General features: G+C 37.3%; 1 long non-coding RNA gene across 1 annotated transcript in view; it reads left to right on the top strand.

The window, feature by feature from the left end:
• The first annotated feature begins 10,612 nt into the window (after positions 1-10,612).
• Positions 10,613-22,404, top strand: part of LOC129634785 (uncharacterized) — a 138,262-nt gene continuing 126,470 nt past the window's right edge. Inside the window, exons 1-3 of the long non-coding RNA XR_008705897.1 lie at positions 10,613-13,162; positions 15,567-15,675; positions 18,909-19,000. This is a non-coding gene — a long non-coding RNA (uncharacterized LOC129634785). The remainder of the gene's footprint in view (positions 13,163-15,566; positions 15,676-18,908; positions 19,001-22,404) is intronic.

Below are 22,404 nucleotides of genomic sequence, written 5' to 3'. Positions count from 1 at the left end.
GATGTTGGTGAATGAGAGAAATGGCCAGATTTCTGGCTTTGGCTGGTCGGACAGAGATGCCAATAATCAAGAAAGAACACACCAGAGAAAGAGCAAATCATACTCATTCCCTAAACCAGGAGGGGGCCAAAACAAATGCAAGAAAATGGAATGGTTCTCTTGCTTTTAATATGCATCTCTTAATTTGAGATGAAGTAGGAAATGGCAACCCAATCTAATGTTCTGGCCTGGAAAATTTCATAGACAGAGGAGTCTGGTGGGCTACAGTGCAGGGGGGTCACAAAGAGTCAGACATGACTGAGTGAATGAGCATTTCATTTGGGAATTACAGAAATCCACTGGAACTAATTTAAACACAAAATAGAACAGGGTTGGCTTTGGTAACCAAGTTTCTACCAAGGGTAGATGTAGATTTGGCCTTAGAGACAATTTTTAAACTGGGCACTAACAGTCAAGATTGTATTTAATTATTTTTTATTAAATATATAATATAAATATTAAATATTTTATTGTATTTACTTATTTTTATTGAACTACAGTTGATTTATAATATTGTGTTAGTTTCAGACTCTTTTCCATTATAGATTTTTACAAGATATTGAATATAGTTCCATGTACCAAGCAGTAAATCCTTGTTGTTTTTCTGTTTATATAGAGGGGTGTGTATCTGTTAATCCCATACTCCTAATATATCCCTCTCCCTTTGGTAATCAAAAGTTTCTTTTCTATGTCTGTGAGTCTGTTTAGGTTTTGTAAGTAAGTTGATTTGTATCATTCTTTTAGATTTCACACATAAGTGATATATAAAATTTGTCATTCTCTTCTTAACTTACTTCACTTAGTATGATAATCTCTAGGTCTACCCATGTTGCTGTAAATGACATGATTTCATTCTTTTTTGTGGCTAAGTAATATTCCCTTGTATATATGTAGCACATCTTTTTTATCCATTTACTTGTTGATGGACATTTGGGTTGTTTCCATATCTTGGTTATTGTGGATACTGCTGCTGTGAACATTAATAACAATCAAGATTTTAGATATACTTTACATATAGTGACATGCAAGGATATTAGTTGTACAGCTCTGTGTAATTCACATGCCTATCAAGAAATAGAACATTACTATCATCCCAGAAATTTCCTTATATCCCTATTTTTTAAACAATCATAATTTTATTTGGTTGGATGCAAAATTGTCCATCAGAAATTAATAATTGTGACATTTCAGATAAGCAAAACAGGACAAGTTTATTTTTAGTAGATCTGCCCTTCTTCTGGCTGAAGTGAGGGACAATAGAAAGTGATAGCTTACAGTGAACGATGCTGGATTTGTGATCTCTGAAAAAGATTTAGCATTGGGACCAGGGACCAGACTTGATCACTCAAGAGATTTTGTGTAGCAGTTTTATTAAAGTAAGAAAAGGGACAGAGAAAGCTTCTGACATAGATATCAGAAGGGGGATGGAGAGTGCCCCCCTAGCTAGTCTAAGCAAGGGAGTTATATACTTTTTAAATTGGTTATTACAATAAATCAAAAGAATGTCTCAAGGTTGTAAAGATCTTACTAGACCCAATCCCACAATTTACATTTTAAGATAACATGATTAGTCAGAAGGTTTTCAAGAAGGAGAAACTGTCCTCAAGCAGGATACATTGTTGTCATATAATCCTTAGTACAGAGTTTAAATTGAGTTGTTTGTTGTGTAATCATCTGTTCTGGGCTTAAAGAAAAAAAATGTTTTATGTGACTAAGACTAAGGAATGTAGAGGGGAAAAAAAGACATTTGTCCTTTCTTCCTCCTTGAGAATTCCAGACCCCTATCTCCTCTTTGAGAGCCCCAGACCCCTCTCCTCCTCAGGGACCCTGGACTTCTTATCAACCTGCCCAGTAATTGACTCTCTCAAAAGTATAAATTAATGTCTAGAATAAAGAGGACTGGCTAAATTAAATATGTAGGTAAACATTACATGGTCATATACAAAGCTACAATCTTGTGATCTTTGAGTTTTCTACTCATTTATTTCTTACAATATTGAAAAGACAAATGCATATAGTAATAACTGCAAATATATGTAAATAGGAAACTATAAATGCATAATTAGGCACAATTAGAACACAGCCATTCACATTAGATTGTTATGAATTTAAGATACTAATGGATAACCACTAAGGAAACAGCTAAAACTATCCAGGAAAAAGAGGAAAAAATAAAGTCTTACAAATACAAGTACAAATAATAAAAGAATGTATTGATGGAGTATCCCTCCTTTGACAACACCTGCCTCTGAAAAACATTTTATAAGAAAAGTATTTGTGTCTACTATAATCACAGTAGCTAGAAACTCCTAGTCCAATGTTAGGGACCAAGTGTTTGTTTCGCTTATTCTAGAACTTCACATAAATCAGGTTCTATGGTAGGCACTCTTTTATGATTGACTTCTTTAATTCATCATGTTTTTGAGATTTATCCATATTGTTGTACTTATAAAAAATGTGGTTGAAAGTGTGTTCTTTTTGATTCCTTAGTATTATTCCATTGTATGAATATGGTACAATTTACTTATTGATGGACATTCAATTGTTTCCAGTTTTAACAATTATAATTAAATCTGCTATTTTTTGGGGCCATGTCCCATGGCTTACAGGTCTTGGAGAGGAAATAGTGAGTCCTAACCACTGGATTGCCAGGGAATTCCCCTAAAGCTGCCATTCTGTTTTGCTTATTTACTTGAAAAAAAATCTATTTTTAATTGGAAGATAATAACTTGACAACGTTGTGTTGGTTTCTCCCATACTTCAATATGAATCAGCCTTAGGTATACATATGTTCCCTCTCTCTTGAACATCCCTACCATCTCCCACCCCACCCCTCTAGGTTGTCACAGAGCACCAGGCTGAGCTCCCTATGTTATACAGCAACTTCCCCTTAGCTATCTATTTTACATATGGTAATGTATATGCTTCAATGCTACTCTCCCAACTTGTCCCACCCTCTCCTGACCCACTGTGTCCATATGTCTGTTCGCTATGTCCGAGTCTCTGTTCCTGCCCTGTAAATAGGTTTAAAGATGCTGTTCTTTTAAATATTTGTAGGGGCTCATGTTGTTAGTCCTCTTGAATAAATACTTAGGAATTCAGTTGTTATGCACAATATAGATATATGTTTACTTTTTAAAGAGACTGCTGAAGAATTTTTAGAGGTCATATCATTTTACCAACTCCTACTAATAGTGCATGAAATTTATGATTGCTTGTTCACAATTAGCAATACCAGTCTTATAAATTTAAGATATGCCAGGCTAAGCCATGATGCTTGGTCGATTAGGTGTATTAAGTGCATTTTCAGCTTGTAGTGTTTTCAACTTACCAAGGGTATATTGGTAAATAACCCCATTGTAAGTCGAGGAAGATCTGGACATTTCCACTTTGATTATTGTAATCCAAAAGTGTAATAGTTTCTCTGAAAAGAACACAAAATATGATATAATATTTCCTTTCCAAAATGCATTGTATAGAGGCAGCACATTGGAAAAATTCTAAATCTATAAAGAAAATACAGGTTCCAGATTTTCAACTGAATATTTTATAGCATGACTGTATGCATATTGTAATTGGCCATGCATTGAAGAGAGAAAGAACAGTAGAGAAACACGTGGAGATGCTGTTGAGAAAGAAAGGCACTCCCAGCTCTAATCACCTCGCTGTTCAGTGAGGCCATGCCCAAGGATTTTAAATTATATTTTTCTTTCTGGAAAGCATTAAAAGATTCCTTTAGGCATTCCAAAACAGTGAACTGAGCTAAATAGTAGAAAGTAAACCCAAGAACCTGCCTTCTCTTCTGGCTGAAATACAGTATTTTTCCTTTAAAATAATGTTGAAGGAAGGTGAACTTTTAAACCTGCAGATTTGCAGCTTAACACTGTAATTTATTTCTCTTGGCAACAGTTGGAATGCTCCTAGATTTATGTAGAGAAGAAAAATATAATTCCTCTATCTGAAATGGACAAAACTCTAGAAAGAAAAAAAAAATTGAGGATTTTGACCTTCACCATTAAAAGAGGAAAATAGACTTTAGGAAATTAACATTCCAGTCCTCTTGAGTATTTTGGAAGGTAGTTAAAGAATTATATTTATATATTTACAATATTTAAAATTCACAGCCCAAATGTTACTGAATTAAAATAATTTTATCAACTAATAGTAATAGATGGATGGATAGGTTTAGAATTTAATGAAGTATGAGAGAGATGAGAGCAATGTATGTATTGACTAACAGGAACTTGTGAGTTGGGAAGGGGGGCTATTAATTTTAATCAGCTTCATCTCTTTTAGGCTTGGTGCAAAAGCCAAAACAGAATTCCAAATTTTTCTCTTCTTCAGCAAATTTCTGATATGTGGCTTTGTTATTTGTTTAAAAATGAGGCTCAGATTCTATTTTATAAGAAATGTGGGAGTGCTTATTAATATGCAGGAAATATGCTGATAATAATAGGGGAAAAGACTTCTGAATTTGGACAAACATCAGCATGATGTTTACTGTGTTTCTAGAATTGAAACATGTGAAGGCCTAAAATGATCAGCTGGCACTGAAAGTTTGCTCTGTGGTCTCTGAGACTTTTCCTTCTTAAATTTAGTTGTTGGCATCTGATTATTGCTCCAGTGGTTTCGGCTCCCGAGTTTAAGATGAGGCAAGAATGCCAAAGAGCTGGTCAACTTCTTGGATTATACACACACACACACACACACACACACACACACACAGAACAGTTAAATATAAACTTAGAGCAATGATATTCCTGACTCCTGAGTTCTCCCCTGTTAACACAGAGCTGGCTTCTCATTCAATTTGTGTATTTTTTTTTTTTCATTTTGGGTATAATTGCTTTATAATGCTGTTAGGTTCTGCTGTACAACATCATGAATCAGCTATAAGTATAGATATATCCCATCCTTCTTGAACTTCCCTGCAGTCCCTCCCCTACCCACACATCTAGGTCATCACAGAGCACTCAGCTGTGTGCCTGAGCAGCTTTCCACTAGCCATCTATTTTACATGTGGTAGTATATACATATGTCAAATTTAATCTCCCAACTCATGCCTTCATTCCCCAACCCTCTGTGTTTACATGTCCATTCTGTATGTCTGTGTCTCTATTCCAGCCTTGCAAATAGGTTCACTGATACAATTTTTCTAGATTTTACATATATGCACAAAAATATGATCTTTGTTTTTCTCTTTATGACTTACTTCACTCTGTATGACTGACTCTAGCTCCACCCATGTCTCTACCAAATTTTGTTCCTTTTTACAGCTGGGTAGTATTCCACATCTTCTTTTTTTTTAATTTTTTTTTTTAATTAAAGGATAAATTCTTTACAGAATCTTGTTGTTTTCAGTCAAACCTCAACATGAATAAGCCCTAGGTATACATATATCCCCTCCCTTTTGAACCTCCCCCCCATCTTCCTCCCCATCCCACCCCTCTAGGTTTACAGAGCCCCTGTTTGAGATTCCTGAGTCATACAGCAAATTCCCATTGGCTATCTATTTTACATATGGTAATTAAAGTTTCCATGTTACTCTTTCCATACATATCACCATCTCCTCCCCTCTGCCCATGTCTATAAGTCTATTCTCTATGTCTGTTTCTCTATTGCTACCCTGAAAATAAATTCTTCAGTACCATTTTTCTATATTCCGTATATGTGCATTAGAATAAGACATTTATCTTTCTCTTTTTGACTCACTTCACTTTGTATAATAGGTTCTAGGTTCATCCACCTCATCAAAACTGACACAAACACAGTCCTTTTTATGGCTGAGTAATATTCCACTGTGTATATGTACCTCTTCTTCTTTATCCATTCATCTGTGTTTTATTTTTAATTTATTTAGTTTTTATTGAATTATAATTGCTTTAGAAATTTGCTGTTTTCTGTCAAAACTCAACATGAATCAGCCAATGACTCTCGGTTGATACAGAGCCCCTGTTTGAGTTTCCTGAGCCATATAGCAAATTAACATTGGCTGTCTATTTTACGTAGTGTAAGTTTCCATGTTACTTTTTCTATAAATCACCCTCTCCTCCCCTCTCTCCATATCCAAAAGTCTATTCTCTAAGACTGTTTCTCCACTGTTGCCCTGTAAATAAATTCTTCAGTACCATTTTTCTAGATTTCATATATATGTGTTAGAATACATATTTATCTTTCTCTTTCTGATTCACTTGACTCTGTGCAATAGGTTCTAGGTTCATTCACTTCATTAGAACTGACTCAAATGCATGGCTTTTTATGGCTGAGTAATATTCCTTTGTGTATATATACCACACTTCTTTATCCACTCATCTGTCGATGGACATCTAGGTTGCTTCCATGTTCTAGCTGTTGTAAATAGTGCTGCAATGAGCAATGGGATACATGTGCATCTTTCAATTTTGGCTTCCTCAAGGTATATGCCTAAGAGTGGGAATGCTGGGTCATATGGTGCTTTTATTCCTAGTTTTTTAAGGAGTCTCCATACCATTTTCCATAGTGGCTGCATCAATTTATATTCCCACCAACAGTGCAAGAGTGTTCCCTTTTTTCACACCCTTTCCAGCATTTATGGTTTGTAGACTTTTTGATGAGGGCCATTCTGAAAGGTGTGAGGTGATATCTCATTGTAGTTTTGATTTGCATGTCTCTAATAATGAGCGATGTTGAGGATCTTTTCATGTGTTTGTTAGCCATCTGTATGTCTTCTTTGGAGAAATATATGTTTAGGTCTTTTTCACACTTTTTGATTGGGTTGTTTGTTTTCCTGATATTGAGTTGTATGAGCTGCTTGTATATTTTGGAAATTAATTCTTTGTCAGTTGTTTAATTTGCTACTATTTTCTCTAATTCTTTTTACCTTACTTATAGTTTCCTATGCTGTGCAAAAGCTTTTAAGTTTAATTAGATTCCACTTGTTTACTTTTGTTTTTATTTCTGTTACACTAGGAAGTGGGTCATAGAGGATCTTGCTTTGATTTATGTCGAGTGTTCTGCCTATGTTTTCCATTAAGAATTTTATAGATTCTGGTTTTACATTTAGGTCTTTAATCCATTTTGAGTTTATCTTTGTGTATGGTGTTAGGAAGTGTTCTCATTTTATTCTTTTATTTGTAGCTGTACAGTTTTCCCAGCACCATTTATTGAAGAGGCTGGTCTTTGCCCCATTGTATAGTCTTGCCTCCTTTGTCAAAAAGGAGGTACACATAGGTGCATGGGTTTATTTATGGGCTTTCTATCTTGTTCCATTGGTCTATATTTCTGTTTTTGTGGCAGTACCATACTATCTGGATGACTGTAGCTTTGTAGTATAATCTGAAGTCAGGAAGGTTGACTCCTCCAGTGCCTTTCTTCTTTCTCAAGGCTGCTTTGGCTATTTGGGGTCTTTCATGTTTCCATATGAATTGTGAAATTTTTTGTTCTTGTTCTGTGGTAAATGCCATTGGTAATTTGATAAGGATTGCATTAAATCTGTAGATTGCATTTGGTAGTATAGTCTTCACAATATTGATTCATCCTACCCAGGAACATGGAATATCTCTCCATGAGTTCATGTCATCTTTGATTTCTTTCATTACTGTCTTACAATTTTCTGTATACAGTTCTTTCGTCTCCTTAGGTACATTTATTCCTAGGTATTTAATTATTTTTGTTGCAATGGTGAAAGGGATTGATTCCTTAATTGCTTTTTCTGATTTTTCATTGTTATATAGAAATGCAAGTGATTTCTGTGTATTGATTTTGTATCCTGCAACTTTGCTAATTCACTGATTAGATCTAGTAATTTTCTGATACTATTTAGGGTCCCATCACTTCATGGCAAATAGATGGGGAAACAGTGGAAACAGTGTCAGACTTTATTTTTGGGGGCTCCAAAATCACTGCAGATGGTGACTACAGCCATGAAATTAAAAGATGCTTACTCCTTGGAAGGAAAGTTATGACCAACCTAGACAGCATATTAAAAAGCAGAGACATTACTTTGTCAACAAAGATCTTTCTAGTCAAGGCTATGGTTTTTCCAGTAGTCATGTATGGATGTGAGAGTTGGACTATAAAGAAAGCTGAGCACCAAAGAATTGATGCCTTTGAACTGTGGTGTTGGAGAAGACTCTTGAGAGTCCCTTGGAGACTCTTGGATCTCTTGCAAGGAGATCCAACCAGTCCATCCTAAAGGAGATAAGTCCTGGGTGTTCATTGGAAGGACTGATGTTGAAGCTGAAACTCAAATACTTTGGCCACCTCATGCTAGAGCTGACTTATTGGAAAAGAACCTGATACTGGGAAAAATAGAGGGCAGGAGGAGAAGGGGACGATAGAGAATGAGATGGTTGGATGGCATCACTAACTCAATGGACATGAGTTTGAGTAAACTCCGGGAGTTGGTGATGGACAGGGAGGCCTGGCGTGCTGCAGTTCATGGTGTCGCAAAGAGTCGGACATGACTGAGCGACTGAACTGAACTGAACTAAGTTGTCTATTCAATGTTTTTCTTGTTTCTTGAGGTAGGATTGTATTGCTATAAATTTCTCTCTTAGAACTGTTTTTGTTGCATCCCATAAATTTTGAGTTATCATGTTTTTATTGTCATTTGTTTCTAGAAATTTTTTGTTTCCCTTTTAATTTCTTCAGTAACCTGTTGGTTATTTAGAAATGTATTGTTTAATCTCCATGTGTTTGTGTTTCTTACAGTTTTTTTTTTCTTGTAATTAATATCTAGTCTTATAGCTTTGTGTTCCGAGAAGATGCTTGATATGATTTCAATTTTCTTAAATTGACTGAAGTTTGATTTGTGACCCAAGATGTGGTATATCCTGGAGAATGTTCCATGGTGCATGTGAGAATAAGGTGTATTCTTTTGCTTTTGAATGGAATACCCTGAAGATATCAATGAGATCCATCTAATCTAATGTATCATTTAAGACTTGTGCTTCCTTATTAACTTTCTGTTTTGATGATCTCTCCACTGGTGTGAGTGGGGTGTTAAATTCTCCAACTATTATTATGTTACTGTCAATTTCTCCTTTTATGTCTGTTAATGTTTATCTTATGTATTGAGATGCTCCTTTGTCGGGTGCATAAATATTTACAACTGTTATGTCTTCCTCTTGCATTGATCCCTTCATCATTATGTAGTGTCATTCCTTATATCTTGTAATCCTTATTTTAAGGTCTATTTTGTCTGATATGAGGATTGCTACTCCAGCTTTCTTTTGCTTCCCATTTGCATGGAATATATTTTTCCATCCTCTCACTTTCAGTCTATATGTGTCTTGAGGTCTGGAGTGGGTTTCTTGTAGACAGCATATATATGGGTCTTGTTTTTGTATCCATTCAGCCAGTCTATGTCTTTTAGTTGGAGTATTTAATCCATTTGCATTTAAAGTAATTATTGATATATATTTTCCTATTGCATTTTCTAATTGTTTGGGGCTGATTTTGTACATCTTTTTTCTTCTGTTGTATTTCTTGACTATATAAGTCTGTTTAACATTTGTTGTAAAGCTGGTTTGGTAGTAATGAATTCTCTAAACTTTTGCTTGTCTGAAAAGCTTTTGATTTCTCTATCAATTTTTTTTTTTAGTTTAAACATAGATTTTATTTTATTTTTTTAAATCATTTTTATTTTTGTTTAACCATTTATCATTTATTATTATTATTTTTTTACTTTAAAATATTGTATTGGTTTTGCCATACATCAACATAAATCTGCCATGGGTGTACACTTGTTCCCCATCCTGAACCCTCCTCCCACTTCCCTCCTTGTACCATCCTTTGTGGGTACAGTAATCTTGGTTGTAGATTTTTCCCTTTCAATACTTTAAATATATCCTGCCATTCCCTTCTGGCCTGAAAAGTTTCTGCTGAAAGATCAGGTGTTAAGTATATGGGGTTTTCCTTGTATGTTATTTGTTGCTTCTCCCTTGCTACTTTTAATCTTCTTTCTTTTTGTTTAGTTTTTGTTAGTTTGATTAATATGTGTCTTGGCGTGTTTCTCCTTGGGTTTATCCTGTATGGGATTCTTTGTGCCTCTTGGACTTGATTGACTCCCTCCTTTTCCATGTTGGGGAAATTTTCAACTATAATCTCTTCAAAAATTTTCTGATACTCTATTTTTTCTCTTCTTCTTTTGGGACCCCTATAATTTGAATGTTGGTGTGTTTGATATGGTCCCAGAGGTCTCTGAGACTGCCCTCAGGTCTTTTCATTCTTTTTACTTTATTCTGCTCTTCAGAAGTTATTTCCACCATTTTATCTTACAGCTCACTGATTCGTTCTTCTGTTTAAGATATTCTGCTTTCATTCCTTCTAAAGTATTTTTAATTTCAGAAATTGTGTTGCCTCTTTATGCTTTTACTTTAATTCTTCTAGGTCTTTGTTACTATATTCTTGCATTTTCTCCATTTAGTTTTCAAGGTTTTTGATCATCTTTGCCATCATTATTCTGAATTCTTTTTCAGGTAATTTTCCTATTTCGTTTTTATTTATTTGGACTTCTGTGTTTCTATTTGTTATTTCATTTGTGCAGTATTTTTCTGCCTTTTCATTTTTTTTTTTTTAAGTCACTGTGTCTGAGGTCTCCTTTCCCCAAACTTCAAGGAAAGTTGAATTCTTTCCTTGAAGAAGGTTGAATTCTTTCTTCCTTTTGCTTCTCCCCTCGTAAGGTTGGTCCAGTGATTTGTATGAGCTTTGTCTGGGGTGAGATATGTGCTGAGTTTTTGTTTGTTTGTTTTTCCTCTGATGGGCAAGGCTGAGTGAGGTTGTACTCCTGTCTTCTGATGATTGGGTTTGTATTTTTGTTTTGTATGTTGTTTAGATGAAGCATCCTGCACAGGGTGCTATTGGTGGTTGGGTGATGCCAGGTCTTGTGTTCAAGGGGCTTTCTTGGTCTGAGTTCTCACTGCTTGATACTGCCTAGGGTTAGTTCTCTGCTAGTCTAGGGTCTAGCGCTGCCACTCCAAAGACTCATTGTTTGATCTCTGGTCAGGAATGATGACTTCACAAGTGGTTTGTTATGGCATTAAGGGAGAGTAAAACAAATATCCAAAAACGAGCAACCAAAAATGAACCTCAGACAAATGGCAGTTACAAAATCAGGCAAATAATAATTAAAATAATGTAATATACACATATACATATCACCTATGAGCAAAGTGAAAGCAATCCAACAAAAATATAGTACATTGATCTGTGAACAAAGGAAATAAAAAATTATATTTACCAGTTAAGAACAAAATTAACATAAGCAAAAACTGGAAAACAAAACTAAAGCAAGGTACCAACTGGGGAATAAAGCAATGAAAACAAAACTAACAAATATGTTGAGAGGAAAGGAAAGAAAGACAGAATAGATATGCAAAGTTACATAGAGATAGATGAAGAAGATTTATATACATTAAAAATTAACTGCAAGGGGAAAATAACAGTAGGAAAGGCAAATGAAAAAATAAATGTAGAAAAAATATAATAGGTTTTAAAAAGTTTAAAATTATAAAAAAGAGAAAAGAGAAAAAAAATGAAAGAATAAAGACAAAAGGGGAAAAAAAGGAAAGCTCCACAGAACTGCAAAAGCCCAATGTAGAGGAAGAGGTTTATAACAACAATAGAAACTATGACTGAATATACACATATGCATATACACCCATAAGCAAGATCAAAGCAGTCTAACAAAAATTAAGTACAATAGATTAACCTGGCAAACAAAGGAAACCAAAGATTATATGTACAAGAACAGAGCTAATTAAAGCACCAACTGGAAAACAAAACTAAAGCAAGGTGCCTACTGAAGAATAAAGCAATGAAAATAAAATGAACAAATATGTTGAGAGGAAAGGGGAGAAAGAAAAGAAAATAAAGAATATATATGCAAAGTTAAATAGAGGTAGATTAAGAAGATTTATATATGTTAAAGATTAACTGCAAGGGGCAAAGAACAGTAGGAAAAGCAAACAAAGGAATAAATGTAGAAAAAATAATAATAGGTATAAAAAATTAAAAATTAAATTTAAAAAGAGAAAAAAAAAAAAAAAGAGGAAAACTCCACAGAACTGCAAAAGCCCAGTGTAGAGGCAGAGGTTTATGACAACAATAAAAAATGTGAGGAAAGAGAAAAAAATGCTCAAAAACTTAATTGGATTTCTTAGTGCTAATAAAATTGACAACTACAATGGGGGTTGGGGGAAGAAAAAGAAAGAAAGAAAATCCAAAATAATCTACAGAACAGTCAAAAAATAAGAATAATAGATGTTTTTCTTGAGTCACTGCTGTCAGAGTCCTTTTCCCACTCTGGAAATCACAGTCCCCCTTACCTCCCCATGATGCCATCCAACACTGTACTGATCTCTGGACCTGCTGTGGGGGCTCCTCAGATTCTAATCTGGTCCTACTCCTGTGTGTTCTTGCCTCCAATGTCCACAGCTATCAGAGCTAGTGTGTTTTCTTATGTGGGAGTTCTCAATGGCCTTTTATATATTCCATAGACACAGAGTCTTCTTAGTTGATCGCATGGATTTAATCTGCAGCTTCTACAGCTTCTGGGAAGGTTTTGAATCTTTTTCCTTAGCCACACTGCCCCTGAGTTTCAATTGTGGTTTTATTTCCACCTCTACATGTGGGTCGTCCACTGGGGTTTAGCTCCTGAGGCTGCCCTGGAGGGCTTGGGTTTGCCCCTGTGAGGGCCAGGTGTGGAGGTGGTACAGCTGCTTGGTTTGCAGGGGTTCTGGCAGCACCATATGCTCAGGGATTTGGCAGCTAGGGCAGCAGGAAATATAGTGCTCTAGAAGGGTATGGCAACCAGTCTTGGCCAATACACTCCAGTATTCTTGCCTGGAGATCCCCTTCTCTGACAGAGAAGCCTGGCAGGCCACAGTCTACAGGGTCGCAAAGAGTCGGACAGGACTGAAGCGATTCTGTGCACATAAATACAAGAGCTTTTTTTTTTTTTTGCCTGTGGCAGCTCTGCCCCAGTGAGAGTTGAGTGTGAAGGTGGTGCAGCTGCTTGCCTTGCAGGGACCCTGGAGGCGCCAAGTGTTCAGGCTCACAGACTGCCTCCGTGGCAGGAGTTATGGCCCTATCAGAGTCTGTTTTCAAGCCTCCTGTAGCTGACGATCAGAAGGCCTCTTTGGTGAGTCTTTCTCTGTAGCTCTGCCCTCTCAGGCATTTAGAGGGCTCTCTTGTCTGGGAGTCCTTCCCTCCCTTCTCTGTTGTTCCCCGCATCAGACACGAAGAGGGGCCCCCCTGACTGGGGTCCTACTCTGTAGATCAGCGCATCAGGCACTTAAAGTGGCACCCTGGGTGGAGTCCTACTCTGTAGTTGAGTGCCTTAGGGGCTTGATGGGCCAGCCTCTCTATTGTTCAGCTGCCTATGCTGGCCTGTGGCGAGAGAGGCTATGGTGACGGCTCCACCCCTTAGGTGTGACTCAGCAGTATCACATTGCTTCCATGGCTGCCTGGCTCTCCTCCACAGGCGATTTCCCACCACGATCTCCTCCCTCACCTCCTCTCGTTCTGTCTCTCCGCAGTCAACAGCAGCTGTCGCACTGGGATTGCTCCACAATCCCTAAACTCCAGCTCCCAGCCACTGCCCCTTCCAGGAGACCTGGTTCCTGCCCAGCATATGTATGGCTGTGGCAAGTACAGTCTGATTCTCATTCCATTTAGGCTGCCACAGATTAGCTGTTTCACCCTCAGCCTTAAATGTTTCTCCTCTGACTTGACAATTGCCCTGCTGTGGGGATCAGCTCAAGCCCAATTCTCTGATTGGTTCGTGGTGAGATAACAGGGTGGTTAAAATGATCATTCCTTAGGTGCCAATAGGTCTGGGGGCTCATGATCATCAAATAGTTAATTTCTTGCATTTGGTGGGAGTTTTAGCATCTGTAAAACAACTTGGGAAATGTGCATCAGGTACTGTTATGTAGGTACTTCAGAGGAGCTACAGCAGAAGATATGGGGGAGGGACTTGTCCCTGGAAGATGAGGCACACGTGCTCTATAATTCTTGCATGGCCCAGGGGTTGTTCAGCTACAGATACTGACAGACTTCAACATTAGGCACTCAAACGAGTGCAACCCAGAACTTAGGGTCGTCCAAAGCACCCTATGAAGCAGCCTTTGACTCACGGGGGACAGAAGCCCACTGACAAATGCTTTTTATTTTCTTCTCTCAGGCAGAGGGTGGAGAGAGGCATGTGATAAGCTTTCTCAGCTGTTTGATGGATCAGGAAGACAGATGTCTCCCAGAGTAGAAGTGAAGTGAAGTGAAGTCGCTCAGTCGTGTCCGACTCTTGCGACCCCATGGGCTGTAGCCTACCACGCTCCTCTGTCCATGGAATTTTCCAGGCAAGAGTACTGGAGTGGGTTGCCATTTCCTTCTCCAGAGGATCTTCCCAACCCAGGGATTGAACCTTGGTCTCCCGCATTGTAGGCAGACGCTTTACCATCTGAGCCACCAGGGAAGTCCTAAGGCTGATCACGTAACATAGGCTTGTGCTGGCTCTCTTGGTCCCTATCCCTCATGCCTGTTCCTTGAATGAACTACTCATGTGCCAGCTTCTATTGCAGAGTGGACTCTGGAAAAGCCTGTGCTAAAGGAGGGCCTTCTCAATCTAAATCTGCATACCCTTTAAGATATCACATTTTTCCCTGGAGTCATTACCATATTTTTAAAAAATGTGACTATGTATGGACAAGTCTCTCTCCCGTTTAAAAGCAAAGGTCATTTTTTTAGTTCATTATTATCTCCCCAGAACTCAATAAAAAGTGTTGAATGAATACAATGTTAAAACTTTTCTCTAAACCCCAAACTTCTGTGGGTGATCAAAAGCCACATAACTCTATCTGACTTTTGTTGGAGGTGGGGTTTAGTGAGAAAGATCTAGGGTTTTTTTTTTTTTTTTTCAGTATTCTCTGATTTTTTTTCATTATGAGGTGATTAAAAAACACATTTGACATTAGTTGGGATAAAACAGAATTTTATTCATCCTCTCAGCCGATTTATAATTTCTAACCTAATTTCTTCTTTCCAATTTGGTGCATTTCAAGTAAAATACTTCATCCCAGGTTCAGGGTTTCCATAACTGCAGATGATCTGCCCTGTGTCCCAAATTAAGGCAAGGGTTGGCTCTCTGACTTCCCTTGAAACTCTTGCCAGAGGCCTCTTTGAAGATGAGTCGAAGCCAGCATAATTTTAAAACAGTGGAAATGTACTGAGTACCACTGTGCTTTTTACAATGATATACATAGTCCTGCAAAAGGGGGAATTATCATCCATGTTTGACAGTTGAAGAGAATGAGGCTCAGAGAGATTAAGTGAACCGCCCGAGTTCACACTGCTAATAAGTGGTCTCCTTCCATCGCCTTTGCTGTTAACTGTTACATTTAAGAGCTGCTTCAATCCGCTAAATTTCAGTTTCTTCTGAGCGAACAGTGGGGTTTTTCTGGCCCTGTGCCATCAACGTTAATCCTTCAGGGCAGCTGAGAAGTATCTTAATCAAGGCCTCTGACCTTGTCATTCATTATTTTTCTTAGTGTTCAGTTAACTGCAGGCACCCTAAGGAATGGGAATGGAATGACTTCAGACTTCACAGGAGGAGGACTGGTAGAGAAACTTCCCCCAAGACCTCACAGCAAGCCCAGGGTAATGCTTTTTCATATTAATTTTTTTTTTTTTTTCAGTCTCACCTCTCTCTCTTTTTTTCCTCTCTCTTCCCCACACTCTTTCTCTCTCCCTGTCTGCCTGCCTGCATCTTTCCTTCACTTTGGGTGGGAGCGAGGGTGACAAATCAGAACCATAGTTTCACTTAACTTTCTTTTTGCTGAAATGCAAGTTTATTTAAAATTGACCTCAGAGAATTTAAAGGAGTTTTTACTATTGGGCACAGCAACAATTTAAACTGTAGCTTCTCAGCATTGAATCTAAATCTATGGAAATAAATCATGGTGGGAAGCTCATTATTTCTTAATTACAGTGCATATTAGTATCTAGCTTTAAGAATTCCCCAGTGGGTTAAGGAACATTTTGGTTTAGAGGAAACTTTCTGCTTAAACTTTCTGCCAGAGTGACATCAATGAAGTATCATTATCATTAGTTTAAAATAAAAATGGGACAAAAAGAAAAACATCCAGAGATGAAGAGATATGCTTTGAATATTTTGGAGATGAGCCAGAGGAGAGGTGTCAATTGCTTTTTTAAACAATTCTTTTTTCACATATCTGGAGTAAATCCTAAGGAAGACTGATAAACTAATGTTGACTTCATCTCAGGTAGCACTGTGGGTAGGTGAATTTGTATTGCATCCAAAGAAAAATTAGGGTAAAGTTGATGGTTCAGATGGTAAAGAACCCATCTGCAATGTAGGAGACTGCGATTCGATCCCTGGGTTGGGAAGATCCCCTGAAGAAGGAAATGGCAACCCACTCCAGTATTCTTGCCTGGAGAATTCCATGGACAGAGAAGCTTGGTGGGCTCTTGTCCATGGGGTTGCAGAGCTGGACATGCCTGAACGAACACTACACACTAACTCTGATTTCAGTTGAACTTCAGTAAGTAACAGCCATCTCAAAAAGTTATAAGTAGATATTAAACTATATGTATTTGAATAGCATTCAGTATATTATTTAAAGCCATTTGGCACATCTCTTGCTATATAGAAACTTAAAATACTACACGTTGAGATGAAGGAAGCATTTAAGTGAAGACTCCCTTTGTCAGGTACGTAAGTCCTTGTGTGTGTGAGTTGAGAGCTGGATAAAGTCCTCCACTGTTTTTATTTAAAAAAAAAATTATTTATGTTTAATTGGAGGACAATTTCTTTATAATACTGTGTTGGTTTCTGTCATATATCAACATAAATAAGCCATAGATACAGAAGCAAGAATAAACAATGGAGAAAAGGCAGTCTCTTCAATAAGTGATGTTGGGAAAACTGGACAGCAACATGTAGAAGAGTGAAATTAGAATATTTCCTAACACCATACACAAAGATAAAATGGATTAAGGACCCAAATGTAAGGTCAGAAACTATAAAACTCTTAGAGGAAAACATAGGCAGAACACTCCTTGATATAAATCACAGCAAGATCCTCTATGACCCACCTCCTAGAGTAATGGAAATAAAAACAAAAATAAACAAATGGGACCTAATTAAACTTAAAAAACTTTTGCACAGCAAAAGGAACCATAAACAAGGTGAAAAGACAGTCCTCAGAATGGGAGAAAATAATAGGAAATTAAACAACTCACAAAGGATTAATTTCCAAAATACACAAAATTTTCTAGTCCTGGGGAATGTGGTTTCATCATAGCCTTTCCTCCAGTTCATTGCCCAAAACTGTGTTACTGCAACTCCTTGTCTCTTCCATTCAGGTCACCATGCCAACCTTTCGCTCACTTGGCAAATGTTTAAGGAGGACCTGCCACCTACCAAGCACTGGGCTAAATGCTGGGAATAGAGTAGTGGACAAGGCAGGAATGGTCCCTGTTCTCACAAAATTGTCAGTTTATAGGGGAGGAGAGTGAGTAAGCAAACTAGAGATGAAATAAGTGTTACCAAAAAAGTTGGGAGTAAAAGAAATTAAATAAAACAGGACCTACCTTCAGTTCAGTTCAGTTCGGTGGCTCAGTCATGTCTGACTCTTTGCGACCCCATGAATCGCAGCACGCCAGGCCTCCCTGTCCATCACCATCTCCCGGAATTCACTCAAACTCACGTGCATCGAGTCGGTGATGCCATCTAGCCATCTCATCCTCTGTCATCCCCTTCTCCTCCTGCCCCCAATCCCTCCCAGCATCACAGTCTTTTCCAATGAGTCAACTCTTCTCATGAGGTGGCCAAAGTACTGGAGTTTCAGCTTTAGCATCATTCCTTCCAAAGAACAGCCAGGGCTGATCTTTAGAATGGACTGGTTGGATCTCCTTGCAGTCCAATGGACTCTCAAAAGTCTTCTCCTACATTACCTACTCAAGGGAAATTCATGATCTCCTTTTCAAAACTCTAGGAAAATGAAGCCTGCATTGAAATGACAACAGTACTAATGATAGAAGTAAAAACCATTACCGTTTGTTTAGTGTTCTTCACTAAACAAATTTTAGTATCTTCAAGACTTCAAAATGACTCTATAAACCTTAAATGCATACTGCTATGTGAAAGAAAACAATCTAAAAATTCCTCATACTGTATGATTCCAAATATGTGATGGTCTGAAAAGGGAAAACTATGGAGACAGTAGAAAGATGAGTGTTTGCCAGGGTTTGGGGGTGGGGAATGAATAGATGTAGCATAGATTTTTAGGGTGTGAAACTATTCTGAATGATACTGTCCATGGTGGAGACATGTCATTCATTTGTCCACATTCATAGAATAGATAAACAATGAAGCCTAATTTAAAACATGGACTTCAAATAGCAATAATGTATCAACATTGACTCATCTATTATGACAAATGTACCACAAAAATGTACGTGCATGTGTTCGGTCGCTCAGTGGTGTCTGACTCTTTGCCACCCTTTGGACTGTAACCACCCCCCACCCCACTGGATCCTCTGTCCATGGGATTTCCCAGGCAAGAATACTGGAATGGGTTGCCATTGCCTCCTCCAGGGGATCTTCCCAACCCAAGGTCTGAACCCTCATCTCCTACATTGCAGGTGGATTCTTTACTGCTGAGCCATTGAGGAAGCCCATCACAGGAATGCAAGATGTTAATAAGGGAAATTGTTGGGGAATGAGGTGGTGTATTGAACAATACTTTCTGATCAGTTTTTTTTTTTTTCTCGTAAACCTAAAACTAATGAAAATAAAAAGGATTTTGATGAAAACAAAATAACCAAAAATCTCTGAAGAAACCACTAAAATTAGCCTGTTTTTTCAGGTGAAAAAAAAAAGACCCAGAGACTTGTCTGCTTTTCCGCAAAAGTGAGGGGCTGACTTAGGACTTGAATCCACGTCTAAGTTCCTGTTCAGGTAAGACCAGAAACACTTTGAATCCAAGTCCCCGTGCCTGTTCAGGTAAGACCAGAAGCTGTTTCTTCACTCTCTGTACTCAGCCTTACTCTCTTCCCTTAGCTGCTAATGGATTCATTATTCCTGGGCAGGTGGAATTAGAACCTCATAAGTACCTTTGCCCGCTTTTTCTTTCTCTTACAATCCTACAACTGCAATCTTTCATCTAATGGATGTTTCTTGGATGTTTCTTCCACTGTGTTTCTTGGTCCCATCTTTCGTTCCTCCCTTTTCTAGCCATCTATCACTGCTTTGGTTCACATGGTTGTTATAAACGCAGCTGCCAAAACATCAAAGCCAAATTTCACGGTCAAATCTAAGCAACTATAATGGACTTTACTATTTGGGTACTTGTGCTCACCTTTTTTTTTTTTTGATTTGGGAAAGAAAGATTTATGTAACCCCATTCCTGTTTTCATCTTCTTAACCTTGCTCATACCTCCATAAGTAGTTATTGTATTAAAGTCTCTTTATTTGAGTCATCTGGGATGAATTCTGTTTTCTGCTTGTGTGCTTACTAATAAAGAGGTATTCAGGCATATTTGCCAAACTGAATTAGAACTGAGAAGGCAGTTCTATTTTTTGTTGTTTTGTTGTATTTGTTCAATTTAGCATAAACATTTTACTACAACAACAACGAAGCAGGTTGAAATGCCTTTCAGTTTTTACTCTGAATTCCTGCTTCATGTTTTGTTTGGAGTATTCTTACTACATTTTCAAGAAAGTATAATTTTCTTTTAAATGCATGATTATTTACAACTTTGTTATATTTGTGTGATTTTTTTTACTTGCTTACTATTTGTATTTTTTTTAATAAAATAAAATATTTGTGTGATTTTTATAAAAAGGTCTCTTAGCTTCTCTTCTTTTTCTAAAGAATTATGTCTCAGATGGAAAAATGAAAACAAAGAGGAAATGTCTGTTATAAAGCTGTTTCTCGGGAACCATGTAGAGGTTAAATTATGTCACAAAGAGATCCAAAGCACTTGTGGGATCACTTTATTAGCCTAAAATTTTGTTTTATTTAACTCTTTCCTGAAACCAGTATGCTATTAAAGTGGTGCTTGGTAAACCTTTTGTACTTCAGGTATTTTCATTGGAATTATTAGAATTAGGTTTAATCTGTTGATTATTAAATGATTCCGTTGTTCTTTTCTATGATTTAAGCTGGGCTAATTCAAATGCATCCAGTTGCTCACATTTTCCTCTCATAGGCACATCTATAACTGTTATACTGAGTAACTTGACCATGGTTGTCACTTTAACCATGTCCAGAAAATTCATATGTGAAGATTGAAGTTGGCACATCACTCAGCGGATGATTGTTTGTGTTGCCTTACAACATTGTCCAGATAACCTTGGACAAACCCCTTGACTTTTCTGAATTTCAGTGTCCTTTTGGGGGAGGGGGGTAGAGGATGGGGTTGATAATACCTTTCTTTATACAAAACACATTAGAGAGCAGGATGCAAATAAGGGGATAGTCATTTAGTTCTGTATTTAGAAAGATATATTTGATAATGTAATCTAATATCTTACGGTTCCTTGAGTAGCAAAACACTCTGGAAAATACCTGTTAGTCTCAGCTGGAAGCTCTAACCTTAGAAGACAAATTATATGGCTAATATTGAATACATTTTTGTCTGAATGCTTGTAAAATGGCATATATATATATATATATATATATATATATTCATTCTATGTCATTCTTGGTATCACTTTTCCTTTCCCTTTCTTTTTTCCATTTTTGCAAAATGAATAGTACCCTAAATTGAGTATATTTCTTTCATGTGTATGGTCCTCAAGAGGAAAACTTGGGAAATATATTCTTGTTTTGGGGGACTTTACTGTAGACATTTCATAACCATTATAGGAAATTTCTTGTCGCTGTTGAATTTTTTTTTTTTTAATTCAAAGCCCTTCTTTTGAGTATTTCTCCTTTTCCTGATGAATGTTTCCTCCTGGATTTTCTCACCTAGTACTTTTGATATTTATAGTCTAAATGTTTCAGTCAATGTATAAGAAAACAATGTTCACTGGTAAAGCTAAGAGGGGACATGAGGAATCTATGTTTTAAGTTGAATAAACCCATTTAGCTGTATTGAAATTATCCTCTTTAGCCTGGAGCCAAAATGGGAACTATATGAAAGAGATGAGGTTAAAAATAATTCAACTTGATGAATGACTCTTGGATTCCTATGTTATCAAGTTGTGGATTATCTGTAGCAAATTTTTGGTTCTGAACTCCTTTTATTTATCTATGGTTCATATTTTGAGATCAGAATTTTTGTTCTTTAAAACAGATAGTAGTGCAAATCAAAACCACTATGAGGTACCATTTCACACCAGTCAGAATGGCTGCGATCCAAAAGTCTACAAGCAATAAATGCTGGAGAGGGTGTGGAGAAAAGGGAACCCTCTTACACTGTTAGTGGGAATGCAAACTAGTACAGCCACTGGAGAACAGTGTGGAGATTCCTTAAAAAACTGGAAATAGAACTGCCTTATGATCCAGCAGTCCCACTGCTGGGCATACACACTGAGGAAACCAGAAGGGAAAGAGACACGTGTACCCCAATGTTCATCGCAGCACTGTTTATAATAGCCAGGACATGGACGCAACCTAGATGTCCATCAGCAGATGAATGGATAAGAAAGCTGTGGTACATATACACAATGCAGTATTACTCAGCCATTAAAAAGAATACATTTGAATCAGTTCTAATGAGGTGGATGAAACTGGAGCCTATTATACAGAGTGAAGTAAGCCAGAAAGAAAAACACCGATACAGTATACTAATGCATATATATGGAATTTATAAAGATGGTAACAATAACCCTGTGTACGAGACAGCAAAAGAGACACTGATGTATAGAACAGTCTTATGGACTCTAAGAGAGAGGGAAAGGGTGGGAAGATTTGGGAGAATGGCATTGAAACATGTAAAATATCATGTATGAAACAAGTTGCCAGTCCAGGTTCGATGCACGATACTGGATGCTTGGGGCTGGTGCACTGGGACGACCCAGAGGGATGGAATGGGGAGGGAGGAGGGAGGAGGGTTCAGGATGGAGAACACATGTATACCTGTGGCAGATTCATTTTGATATTTGGCAAAACTAATACAATTATGTAAAGTTTAAAAATAAAATTAAAAAAAAACCAGATAGTATATTATAAGAAATAACAATAGGCAACTTTACTAGTGCAGAAAGGCTAACCACTATAGCAGAAGCAACAAAGCATTTCACATGTAACACAATGCACATTTATTTCTCACTGATGCAGTGATAGTTCAGTGTGGTTGGTAGGGGTGGGGCTCTTGTTCCACTTATTCATAGATCCAGTGGTTTCATCCTGTGGG

This window comes from Bubalus kerabau, chromosome 1 (genome assembly GCF_029407905.1).
Source record: "Bubalus kerabau isolate K-KA32 ecotype Philippines breed swamp buffalo chromosome 1, PCC_UOA_SB_1v2, whole genome shotgun sequence".
Lineage (NCBI taxonomy): Eukaryota > Metazoa > Chordata > Mammalia > Artiodactyla > Bovidae > Bubalus > Bubalus kerabau.
The sequence above is the reverse complement of the archived record's forward strand: the minus strand, read 5'-3'. Positions and strand labels throughout refer to the sequence as shown.